The sequence below is a fragment of the Ambystoma mexicanum genome, chromosome 7q, assembly GCF_040938575.1.
Source record: "Ambystoma mexicanum isolate Mex_15411 chromosome 7q, UKY_AmexF1_1, whole genome shotgun sequence".
Taxonomy (NCBI): domain Eukaryota; kingdom Metazoa; phylum Chordata; class Amphibia; order Caudata; family Ambystomatidae; genus Ambystoma; species Ambystoma mexicanum.
The window spans coordinates 403,404,144-403,416,483 of NC_090941.1; positions in this window are offsets into that span (position 1 = coordinate 403,404,144).

A 12,340-nucleotide genomic window follows, 5' to 3' on the forward strand; every position below is an offset into this window, starting at 1 on the left:
CTGTGCAAATGGTTCCCCAGTTACCAGCTCTCATCCAGTGTAATGACATGACTGTCAGAATACCTGTAAGTGTGCAAAATAACGTACCTGGGAGGGTCCTGTTGGGTAATGACCTTAGAACTCTTGCAGTTGTGTCCAGCACCCTCAGGCCCCCCATCAGAAGGAAGCAGGAGCTCACAAGGTCTGCAAAGGAGAGAAACTTAAGAGCCTCTCCTGGAGACATGATAGAGGAAGCTATCACCCCAAGTCCACAGGACTTACTTACTGCCATTGCAGGACAAGAAAAGACAAAGGGGAAACCTAAGTCTGCCAGCAAGAAACCAGCAAGCACTCCTGTGCCCAGAAGGACATCTCCGAGACTGTCCAAAGTCACACCTGTGACTCCCACACCAGCTGAGGCTGAGTGTGAGGTTCAACCCGGTATGGTCAAACTAGATACTGAGGAATCAGCTCTAGAAGAGGATCTTACCTTGGTAGGAGATCTTGACCCTGTTGACCATCCTGAGCTGCAGTCTTTACTGGCAGAAGGTGGACCCAACAGAGAAGATTTCAGTAAGGGTCAAAGAAAGTTTCCTACCTTGGAAGGTCTTCGCCAACAGGCATCTTCTCAGTTCAATGGGACTGAGCCTGGGAATATAGGTTGCACTTGAAAGATGGCCTCTTCTACAGTGAACCAACTGAGTCAACCCCTGGAGACTACAGAAGACTTGTACTACCTCTAGTGAACCGACTCCAGTTTCTGCAGTTAGCCCATGAGATACCTTTGGCTGGTCACTTAAGTTTTAAAAAGACCAAAGAAAGGCTATCTGTGCACTTCTACTGGCCTAAGATGGGTACATAAGCAGACAAATTCTGCAGAAGCTGCCACACTTGCCAAACCTCTTGCAAGAGTGGATCTATGAATGTGGCACCCTTAGTGCCTATCCCAGTGGCGGGAATTCCTTTTGAGAGGGTCGAGATTGACATTGTTGGTCCTCTTGATCCTCCCACAACTTCAGGCAACAGGTTTATCCTGGTTGTAGTGGACCATGCCACTAGATCGCCTGAAGCCATACCTATGAGGACTGTTATGGCTCCGTCTGTAGCTAAGGCCCTACTTGGTATTTTTACCAGAGTAGGTTTTCCTAAGGAGGTGATATCTGACAGGGTATCAAATTTTATGTCCCACTACATGCAAACCATGTGGAAAACCTGTGGAGTCACCTACAAGTTCTCAACTGCCTACCTCCCCCAAACCAATGGACTGCTAGAGAGGTTTAACAGAACTATGAAGAGCATGATAGGTGCTTTAGAAGAACCCCTTAGAAGAAAGTGTGACCTTCTACTGCCATGCCTTCTCTTTGCATATAGAGAAGTCCCTCAGGAGGGAGTAGGATTCAGTCCCTTCGAACTTCTCCATGGCCATCCATTCAGAGGTTCATTGGCCCTGATTAAGGAGGGGTTGGAGAGTGCTCCTTCCCCCAAGCCAGTCAGAGTGATTGACTATGTGATGGGTCTCCGGGGGAGAATGTCACACATGATTGCAGAGGCAAGTGATAACTTGAAGGCTGGTCAAGCTCTGGTCAAACATTGGCATTACCAGAAGGCTAACATGGTTGAGTTTACTCAAGACGAGCTTGTTCTTGTTATGGTCTCCACAAGGCAGAGGGCCTGGCAGGACAAATGGATAGGACCCTTCAAGGTTGTGGGTAAACTTGGAGAGGTGAACTATCTGGTGGATTAAGGGAATCCTAAGGAGGCTCCCAGAGTCGTTCACACCAACCGTTTAAAGGAATATGTCTCTAGACCTGACATAGGAGCTTTGCTTGTAGCTTCAGCTCAGGAGGAGGAGGAGAGTGAACCTCTACCTGACATCCTCAGAGGCTTACCTTTAGATGAGCAAGTGGAAGGAGTTAATCTCTCTTCCAGTCTCACATCTGACCAGCAGGATGAGTGCAAGTTACTGTTGAATCAATTTGCCTGTTCTCACTTTCACCAGGCTTGACCCCTTGCGGCCAGCATGACATACACACTGGTGACTGTTTGCCTGTAAAAAGCAGGGGTTACAGAATGTCAGACAATGTCAGATCCCACATAAGGAATGAGGTCAACAAGATGCTTGAACTCGGGGTAATAGAACCCTCTACTAGCCCATGGTCTAGCCCCATTGTGCTTGTTCCAAAGGCAGGATCCAAGGAGTTGAGATTCTGCGTGGACTATAGAGCTCTAAATACAGTCACTACGACTGATGCCCATCCTTTGTCTAGGACAGATGAGCTGGTGGACAAACTTGGTGCAGCCAAGTACCTCAGCACATTTAACCTAACGTCAGGCTATTGGCAAATGGCCTTGACAGACCATGCCAAGGAGAAAACTGCATTCTCCACCCCAGCTGGCCTCTACAAATTCAAGGTAATGCCTTTTGGATTAAAGAATGCACCTGCTACATTTCAGAGGGTGGTCAATCAAGTTATGAATGGGATGGAGGACTTCTGCATGGCATACTTGGATGACATTGCAGTATTCAACCCTACATGGAAAGAACATGTTGAACACCTAGGTTATGTATTGCAGGCTCTTGAACAGGTTCATCTGACCACAAAGGCAAGCAACTGTCAAATTGGTCAGAGTTCAGTGGTCTACCTTGGACATGAGGTAGCAGGAAGTGAAATAAGGCCACTGCCTAGCAAGGTACAAGCTGTACAAAACTGGGCCATCCCTACTACTCAAACCCAAGTGAGAGCCTTCCTAGGTCTCACTGGGTATTATAGGAACTTCATAGAAAACTATGGGACCATAGCTTCTCCCTTGAATTTCAACTCCTCTCCCAAATTTCCTAAAAAGGTCAGGTGGAATAAGGAGTGCAATCAAGCCTTTGACGGCCTAAAGAAAGCTCTTTGTCAAGCTCCAGCCCTAAGAGCTCCTGACTATCACCAACCCTTCATTGTACAAACTGATGCTTCTAATGTAGGTATAGGTGCAGTCCTTAGTCAACTGGATGAGAAAGGTAGGGAACACCCCATTTGTTTCATCAGCAGGAAGTTAAAGGATCCTGAGACAAGGTGGGCAACAATAGAAAGAGAATGCTTTTCTATTGTGTGGGCACTCAAGAGGTTTATGCCATACTTGTATGGATCTACCTTCACTATTCAGACTGACCACCAACCCTTGAGATGGCTGATGCAAATGAAAGGGGAACACCCAAAGTCACTCAGATGGTCAATTTGCCTGCAAGGATTTTATTTTTCCATTGAGCACAGAGCAGGAAGTCACCGCCAAAATGCTGATGGTCTCGCTAGGATGTTTGTAACCGACTAGAGGTATGAGGTCCATCCAGGACTGGATTAAATCCTCATGTCCCTTAGTCTGCGGGGGCGAGTGTTAGGGAGAATTCTCATTTATGGCTAATTTCCCTCACCTAGTGAGTCCCCCAGCAGCTTTGCTGGACTTCTGGAGTTTATTTTTTTCCACTTGGTAAGAGTGAGAGCTTTTCTCCCACTCTTACCTGTGTTTTGCTATGTGTTTCTACTTGTTTTTGTGATTGTGGACTCTGAAGTACACCACTTCAGTAACCCCCTTCTTTTTGTGTGTCACACAGCACCTTCAGTGCCATGACACAGGGTTGTCTTTGAGACTTCCCTCGACTCCATTTCTGAGGTGACTACTGTCCCCCAGAAAAGGGTAAAGTTACCATTAACTTTACTTAGTCAATCTACCACAGTTCTAGTACCCCCCATCTTCCATGGAGTACTGGAACGGGTTCACTCGTATCCCTTTATATCTGTACCACCTAGAGCATTGGTTCGCTTTTTTAACATTTAGACTTGGCTGGTGGCAGTGGTATCTACCCTAACTTTTCTACCGCGATTATATTAGATAAACGTGGTACTGGTCTTGGCTATTATATTAGCCTCAAACATATACCCGCTTGACCAAATCGTCTTTCTCTTGGCTCTGGTTGGGTTTATTCGCCATTTCTTTTTGTTAAAGTCCTTCTTGTGTTTTCCTTTGTGCGGCAAACTAGGTTCACCTTCTTTGTTCACTGTCTTTTGGCAGGCTTCTGCCCAGAAGCCCTCCTCAAGGCACCTGGGTGTCTAGGTGGGCTGAATGTGAGGGAGGGGTGTAGTCACCCCCTGCACAGGGTATCCTAGGAAACCCAAGTCGCACTTTGTCATGATTGGCCAGGGTAGTTGTCCGGGCTGGACAACCCCCCTGCTGGGTGATTGACAGCCAGGCTGTATGAATAGGGGGTTTTCGCATAAAAGGTAGGTCTCTTGGGCTAGAAGTCAGAGATCGCCACTAGAACTACAAGGAACTGAAGAGAAGTGGAGAGAACGACGGCTGCTGCAACTACCCCATCCCGGTGAAGCCCTGCTGCAGTCCTGAGCTATCTGCCCTTCCATGACTCAGAGAAGATCCAGTCCGGAGTCTTCTTCCCTTGAGCTTGGTGGGGATAACCAGCTCATCTTCTACAGCCAGAGGATCCTCTTCCGTGGTCGAAATCGCTGCACGCTGCTGTAGTGGTCCGGAGAGCCACCTGAAGAGCCTCTCCAGTTTTTAAGGAGCACACCTTTTATTCCTTGTCACTGCTGCCGGCTTCATCCCTGTGTGGTGCAGACCCCCTTCAGATGTCCTCCTTCACAACAAAGCTCCAGGAATCGTGGTTCTGCGGGAAACCAACAGGAATAAATGCCAGGGCACTAGCTGCACCACTGGAACAAGGTACTGTGTTCTGTTGAGGAAACTAGGTGAATCCCTTTGTTCTTCATTTCCAAGGCTTGCCCATGTCTTCCCTCCGTCTTGTAACTTTTGCTTCCAAACATTGACAATATCAAAGTACTTTTGGCTACGTTGAATCGTGAACTGTCTGACCATGTGATCTCCGGCAACTGGCCCCGGTGTCTTTCGACCCTGGCTCCGGCCCTTTGTCTCTGAGTGTTTCTTGATTCTGCCTGCCTAACCAAAATATTGCCTGTGATGTTTGCCACCAAATCCCTCTGGGTATCTCAGGTGCTAAGTGTGTTTTTGCCCCAGTAGCATTTCATGTCACGGATACGCGTTTGTTTAGTAGACCGAACTGTCAAAAAGTGATCGCAATCGTATTTGCGGTAACGTGTTTTGTTCATAACACCGGTTCATTCAAACACAGGGTACTTACCTTGAGACTTACTGTACAAAGTGAATTGGTTAGTTGTAGTATATTTAACGTGTGGTTTTTATTGAAGTTTAAAAGAAGTGTTGTGTTTATAACGATTGGTTTAAAAATAAATGTACTTATATTTTTCTACCTGAAACCTTGAGTCAGTGCTTGCTTGAGTCACAGTAATTGTGGTCCCTTTGTGTAATCTCTGCTACTGCTTACATACTCTTGAGATAAGCCTGTCTGCTCTGCCACTGCTACCACTCTGACATAGTAGTACAGGCTTGTACCAAAGGTAAAACTTGTATTGCCACATGTATTCTTAATTGTGTGTGGTGGTCCCTAAGGGCACTGCACAGGATACTGCCTAACAGCCAATATCAGAATTTTGTTAAGTGTGGGACTTAAAAATAAAGTCTGCTAGTTCTCCAGTTTATTGGGGCACGCCACTTACTCCTTCTTTTGAACCAGGTGTCCACAGCAATGTGTCCCCATACCACTTTGTAAAGTCTGTACTTCCGTTTGTGAAGGTCTTACTTTGCTGGGCCCTCATTATGGAACTATATATGGTTCCCTTAGCCACTTTGTGAAGTCCTGTATCCACCTTGTGAACCTGGGTATGCAATTAGCATGGTGTGATTGACCACATACACATGCATAACTCAAATTCTAAAAAAGCAAACAAGGACTATTAGTTAATTACTGCTTAGAAGGAAGGAAGGAAGGAAGGAAGGAAGGAAGGAAGGAAGGAAGGAAGGAAGGAAGGAAGGAAGGAAGGAAGGAAGGAAGGAAGGAAGGAAGGAAGGAAGGAAGGAAGGAAGGAAGGAAGGAAGGAAGGAAGGAAGGAAGGAAGGAAGGAAGGAAGGAAGGAAGGAAGGAAGGAAGGAAGGAAGGAAGGAAGGGAAATACAACCATTAGCACAGAGTGGCAGACTGCTTAGAGCGAGTACCTCCATAGTGCCTCTGATTCAAAGAAAGGAAGAAAATGACCATTACAACAGTATGAGACCACTTAGAGACATATTTACTTGGGAACGAAGGGAGTGGAGGGCAGAACAGAGGATCTCAAGCTGTAGATGAGAAAGAATTGCACAAGAAGGCAGCAAACAAGACTGAGCTTTAAATGCTGGTCTAAAGCTGGTCTAAAAATGTTCACAATTTTGGACAATGGTGCAGTTTACATCACTAAGCCTAAATGCCTATGCGTTGTCAGACATTGAGGAGCCTTGTATTACATTAGCCATTTATTACTACTTTGCATGCATGTGAAGTCTAAAAACTTCTAACCCTTTAAACAAATTCCCCTTAGCCCCTTAATTTCAAGAGGTTAAACATTCTTCAGTGAAAGATGTGCTTATGATGCTAAGTTCTATCGTTCTTTTAATCAACTACCAATAAACACATACCCAAATATCGAACAGCCATCCCAAAATAAAGAGGATTTATTTATTACCAAACCTGGTAAGCATTAAAATCCATCACCAACATAAGTGTGTGTGGTGTTGCTGTTCCCTCAGATCTAATCAGAATTCCAGAAACCCAACTCATGCTTGTAAAACACAGCAGGTGAAAACCCTGGTGTACAACTATGTTTAATATATTTTCAAATACCCAAACTTGCAATAGCAGTTATCCAACTCTCTTACCACATGCTACTCTACAGGCAATCTGGCTTGTAACTTAATTAATCTATTTTCGACCTGTTATTAAGAGCAATGATGTTATGAGATTGTGAGTGGGGACATGTTCATACTAACCAAAATAAAGATTTGATGGGCAGGAGCACCTAGGAGCAGCTCCAAGTTATCTGGCATCAACTAGTATACAAGAACTGTATTTGGAGATCTAGCAGCGAGTACATGGTATGCCACAAACGTAACATTCATTTGAGTTACAAATTATTGTCCATTATATATACCTTATTGTAAAGTTAATGTGATTGGAACTTTGTTTGATAAGGTTTTTCTCAGTGTGATTGTTTTGTGGACATTTTATTTTAAGCTATACACAATGTTTTATTATTAATATGCTGCATTGTACTTTTAAATGCTTATATGTGTCATAATGCTCCTTCATTCACATTCCAAAATGTTTTTTTTTTCTTCACATCGGTATATTTTTATGGCAAATGTAGCTCCTGGTATTGCTTGATGTCAAGCTAACTGGTCTCTTTGAATCAACAAGCATGAGATTCAAAGAGAGATTCACTGCCTGCATCTATTTGAAGAGGACAAAAGAGAATGAAACGGTCAGTCTTGCTCATGGTGCCAACATTTTTCATATGGTTCAAAGCTTTCCACTTTCCACATGCAGACACAAAAACACCCGCATGTCACCAACCTACTTCTCCTGCTCCAGCATGGGTGAATGTGTGGACGAGTGACTGTTCTTCAGTGCACAGAACAGTGGTAGAATTACATGGGGTGTTATGGATGGAAGACAAGGGAAGCTATGTTTAGTACCTAAATCCAACTTTAATTGTATGGCCCACAGTATTTGCAATGTGGAAAAGATACATTATTTCAAACATACCAAAGAGGTGAGTGTCAACAAGAGTGTCCTTTGTTGGCTGGTCTTCTATTTTAACCAATAGGAAACACAAATAAAGTCAGGTGTTTCACTGTGCAGCTACATTGGACATTCAGAAGTAGTAATTTAAGTGAGGAAAAGGGTTATAAGGGCATTTTACTTATCTGATGGGAACTTAGATCTGCACTGTCATATCTTTGATGGTAAATAAATGTATGGGATTTTGAATCTGTGGAGGTAAGAATTTATAAATTAGTTTGGATTCCATGATATACTGAACTTACTTCTATCTTGTAACAAAGTTCAAAGGACATGGCACTTCCATCCAGTATTGGCTTGGCTATGGGGTTCATCATGGCAGACGACAGAGGTGGGTCTCCACAGTTACTGTTTGGGTGCCATAGGGATTACTGGAGAGGAGCTAATAGGATGCCAGATGTGTCATTGTACCAGTACATCTGTGGTGACCACAGACCTCCACTGCCATAAATCATGCGTGCAGTACTGCAGCTCCCCCAACTGTATTCAGTCGTCTCTGCAGCCACGCTGCTCTAGACAACCTCCACAACATATCCTGCTAAATCGCTTATGTCACCAAACATCGAGGCTCACTCGCAAGATGGGATAACAATACATAATGTAATCAAAACAGTGCCAGCAGAAAATGACACCTTTTGGTTTCATTCTTACATGGCTCTGCTGTGCAATTACCATTTTGCTACTCACATCTCTGTATCACTCATCCACCTTGCAGTGTCCCCACTTTGCATGTGCCTCTCCCAAATATCCTGTAGAATGTGTATATGTGTCTATGACATCCCATCCCACAGGTTTCTTTATACTGCATCCTTCGTTCTACCTTCTCCTAAGCTCCGTTCTCAGTCTTCCAGTTTACACTGATGCTTTTCCCTTCATTGGAGTCCCTCTGTCATCTGTTTTTCCCAATGTGTCCATGTTATGCCACCTATTTGAATACAGAGGCAGTGTGGGAGATAAGGTGTCTCATATATCCACACTCATTGTCAGTCAGACTCAATGGAAGCAAATAAGTCCACATTTATGCACCCAAGAATGGGATTTTTCACAGCATCAACAAACCCCTTTTGCAATGAGATCATTTTAAGCCAAGTTTTAAATTATGCACATCAATTTTGATGTTCACTTAAAACTCGAAAGTCTGATCAACAGCATGACCATCAGTCCACCGCCTACATTCCTATTCCATAGTTTGGTGTTTACCCTCCGGCTCCTGCAATACCAGTTGTGCCAATGCTGCATTACTCAAGGGCCATCTCAGACAAAAACAGGATGTTATGGGAGGAAGCAGTGTTTAATTTGTGGCAGTGTTTGCCCGTGGGCAACACTGTCACTCTTTTTTGGGCACGGCACTCCATTTTCCGGCCTTCCTTCCTTGCCTAATAATGTAAAACTCTGCTGCCTGCCTGTGCGCAACAGCTTATTTTTTTATTTTTTGTTCTTGCCTTTTATTTGCCTGCAGTGCCGACGTGCAGCCTGCAGATGAGGGTCAGGTGAGGTCACGGCAGTCACGGGTCATGCGTTTTTTTAACATGTTGTGGTGTGTACCGTGTGCTGCCCCTGCGTGTCTGTCCCTGGTACCAGCTCAGCAGGGGCGCACAGCCTCAGTATGTTTGAGACCACACCCTGGCTGGTGTCCACGGGCAGGGCAGTCCAGTGTGAGCGGTGGCCACAGCACACAGAAACAAGTCCGGGCGGGTCACCAATGGCAAGTCTTTTGTTTCTAGTCCTTTGGGGCTTGAAGAAGTCGAGTGGGACCAGCGCGACTACTAATCAGTAGTCACTCAGTCACCGCTAGTCCTCCTCCATTCCGGCTCCAGCTGTCAGCATGTGGCTGGGGCTCTAGCCAAGCCTAGGTCTACCTGGCCTAGTGAGTGAGTTGCAACAAAGGTGAGTAGTAATTTGTGTGAAAAAGAAAAACTGAAAATAATGAAGCCTGAAGATCGGGTAGATCATTCCGTGGCCAGTACATCCACATCCCAGCCGTGGTGGGCAATGGGCAGTACACTCCTCGTTCAATCTCATCAAGATATATCTCAGCTCCTCAGGCCTATTAGATGTGAAGGGTGCCAAAAAACGTGTTGCTTTAACTATTCACAGGCTTCGGCCCATCAAATTTCAAAAGACGTGGTGAATCCTAGTCCATTCTTCAGCATCTTTTTTGCAGATTTCCTTTCTCTTGACACAATTTGTTCTTCGGTAAAAATAGCAACACTCTTGCAAAGCACATTTACAGAAGCACACTGCTTCACGTCGCTGGCAGCACTGAGCGCAGGTCCCTTTGTCGGTCAAATGCCTCTTTATCTTTGGCACCTGTGGCTCGTTTCCATGCATGTGGTTTCGACAGATGAAAACAAAGCGTGCTACAGGAGTTGGCAGTCTGCGCATGCTCCTGGCCTGTCTTTGCAGCTGCCTGCAGCCGCTGTGTGGTCGGGGGTGTAGCATGCAACTGCCATGTCCCTTGCACCCAAAAAAGACCAGCCTGAAAGAACTGTGACATATTGGTCTAAGAATTACGACAGCGCAATGGTGTTCCGGCAAAACCAGTAGATGAATATGGCTTTTGCATAGTGAACTAGCTTTCTGCATTGCCAGCACATGGCAAACTTTGACACCAGGTGGCAGGTATTTAAATTATGCTCTATTTACCAGGCACTCGCATCATTATGTCAGACACTTACTTACATCATATTCCGAGGCACGCTCATGCTCTGCAAGAAATTGCCATCATAACAAAGACATCACCATACACCTTTGGAAGAGGACAGATTTTACACGCCTCTGTAGTTTAAAAAGTCCAGGGTTGTGTCTCGCAGTGAAAAAGGAGTAAAATAGTGGCTTAACCGCCCGCCTGAAACGTACCACATTAGCTTCAAAATGGCTTGATTGATGGAGAGAGGAAGATGAGACGAATCCAACCCCCAATGGTCAGCAACATTTTGATTTGTCAGATTTCAGTCTATACAAAGCGTGATGTTCCAGCATTTCTAGCATGGGACCTTTTGCTTTTTTTGCCTTTCACATAATGTGTGGACAGGTACATCTCCTAAGTATCCTTGTTCGTTTTGTAGGGTAGCCAGACAATCAGGTTGGAAGCCCGTTGAAAACCACCCATCTCGACCGTAGCTTTTTCCTAGGCCCACGCTGCCAGTGTTAAATATATTGGGCAGATCTGCCAGATCAGCAAAGAAACAAGGCAGCAGATTTTGTTCCAGGCGCCGCAAAGTATGACTTATCCAGTTATATATCTGTAAGTGGTCATTGAACCTAAATTGCGTACTGCTCATGTTAAAAAGCATCCTATATCATTAGCATAAAATATATAAGTGAATGACAAGCTGGTGCCCTCCGTATCCATCCTGCACTGTGCATTGCCTTCAATCCCTTCAATCCCTCCTTAGGTTCCACCTTAGAAGCATGATTGGCACAAATGTAAGAGGGGACCCCAGCAACAGTGCACAGCTTCCCTCATGCTCAGTTGCAGCCCAAGGTGCATCTCCCAGGTACGGCAATGTGTGGACTCATTCTTTTCGGCCACCTTCTGACTAAAGGCCACCATGGTATTTGCACGTACACCGTAGAGTCCCTTGGCAGCAGATGCCCGGGAGCAGAGTAGTACATGGAGGATACAACGTAGGAAACATGGCAACTTTTCATTGTGCAGTGAAACAGCAAATGCTTAGCAATGGGGTGGATTGACAGTGGCAAGCTATTCCAGTGGAAAGGCACCACCACTTAGAGGGAAAAGCCACCCCACTCTTTCATTTTCCACGCTGTTTTTGTAAAAGGTGAAAATGTAATGCCGAGACCCAGTCATCTACATGCCCAGTGGCCATTTTTAAGTCAAAAAAGTTTACATTATTTTTGAAAACAGGGTGCTGCTGGAGTCGTTACTGCTCAGCTCACAATGCTGATCTATGTTCCTGCAAGTCTCTATCTGTCCATCCACACTCCCAGTGCTCAAGTTAGGAAACTTATGCAAGCATATATAAGCTTAAACACACTTCACTATATCACTATATCACTATATCGTGAGAGCCATTACATCACTTGTATTATTTAAGAAATACCTTTTATTATTTATAACTACAGATGAATAAAGTCTCCACCACTTAGTGGTGGGCTGGCTCAGTGTGGGGTGATGCATTCCCTAAAATAAGACAAGAACATTCGACAAGCTTCCTAAGTATTTGCAATATGTCAGACACCAGAATCATGTGCTCGGCATTCCATCATATGACCAGGACTCAACATATGGCAGGGGTAACCATCAAGTGCCAGAATTTCCAAATGGTAAGAGCTCACACTTCATGCCCAACAACACCCAGAGTAGGCCACTTGACAGGGTTAACTTCTCCAGTTTTGATCCACCTCCTTTGCCAGAGCATGTAGTTTGATACAGAGATCAACGTTTTCTAAAGTTATTCCATCTGTAGAGTAAAGATTTTAGTAATTCACACACTACACCATATGTAGCAAGGGAACTTCTGCAGAGGATAAGCTACCGCTCTGTACTGTCAAACACTGATCAAGTAATGGATGGCTGCTTTAAATCTTTGAAGCCTCCCAAGAACTGAAGTTATGTCCTGATGTTCATCAAGTACACTCCAGTACAATTCTGAACCATGGCTCTATGGCCCAAAATTGCAGGTTTATT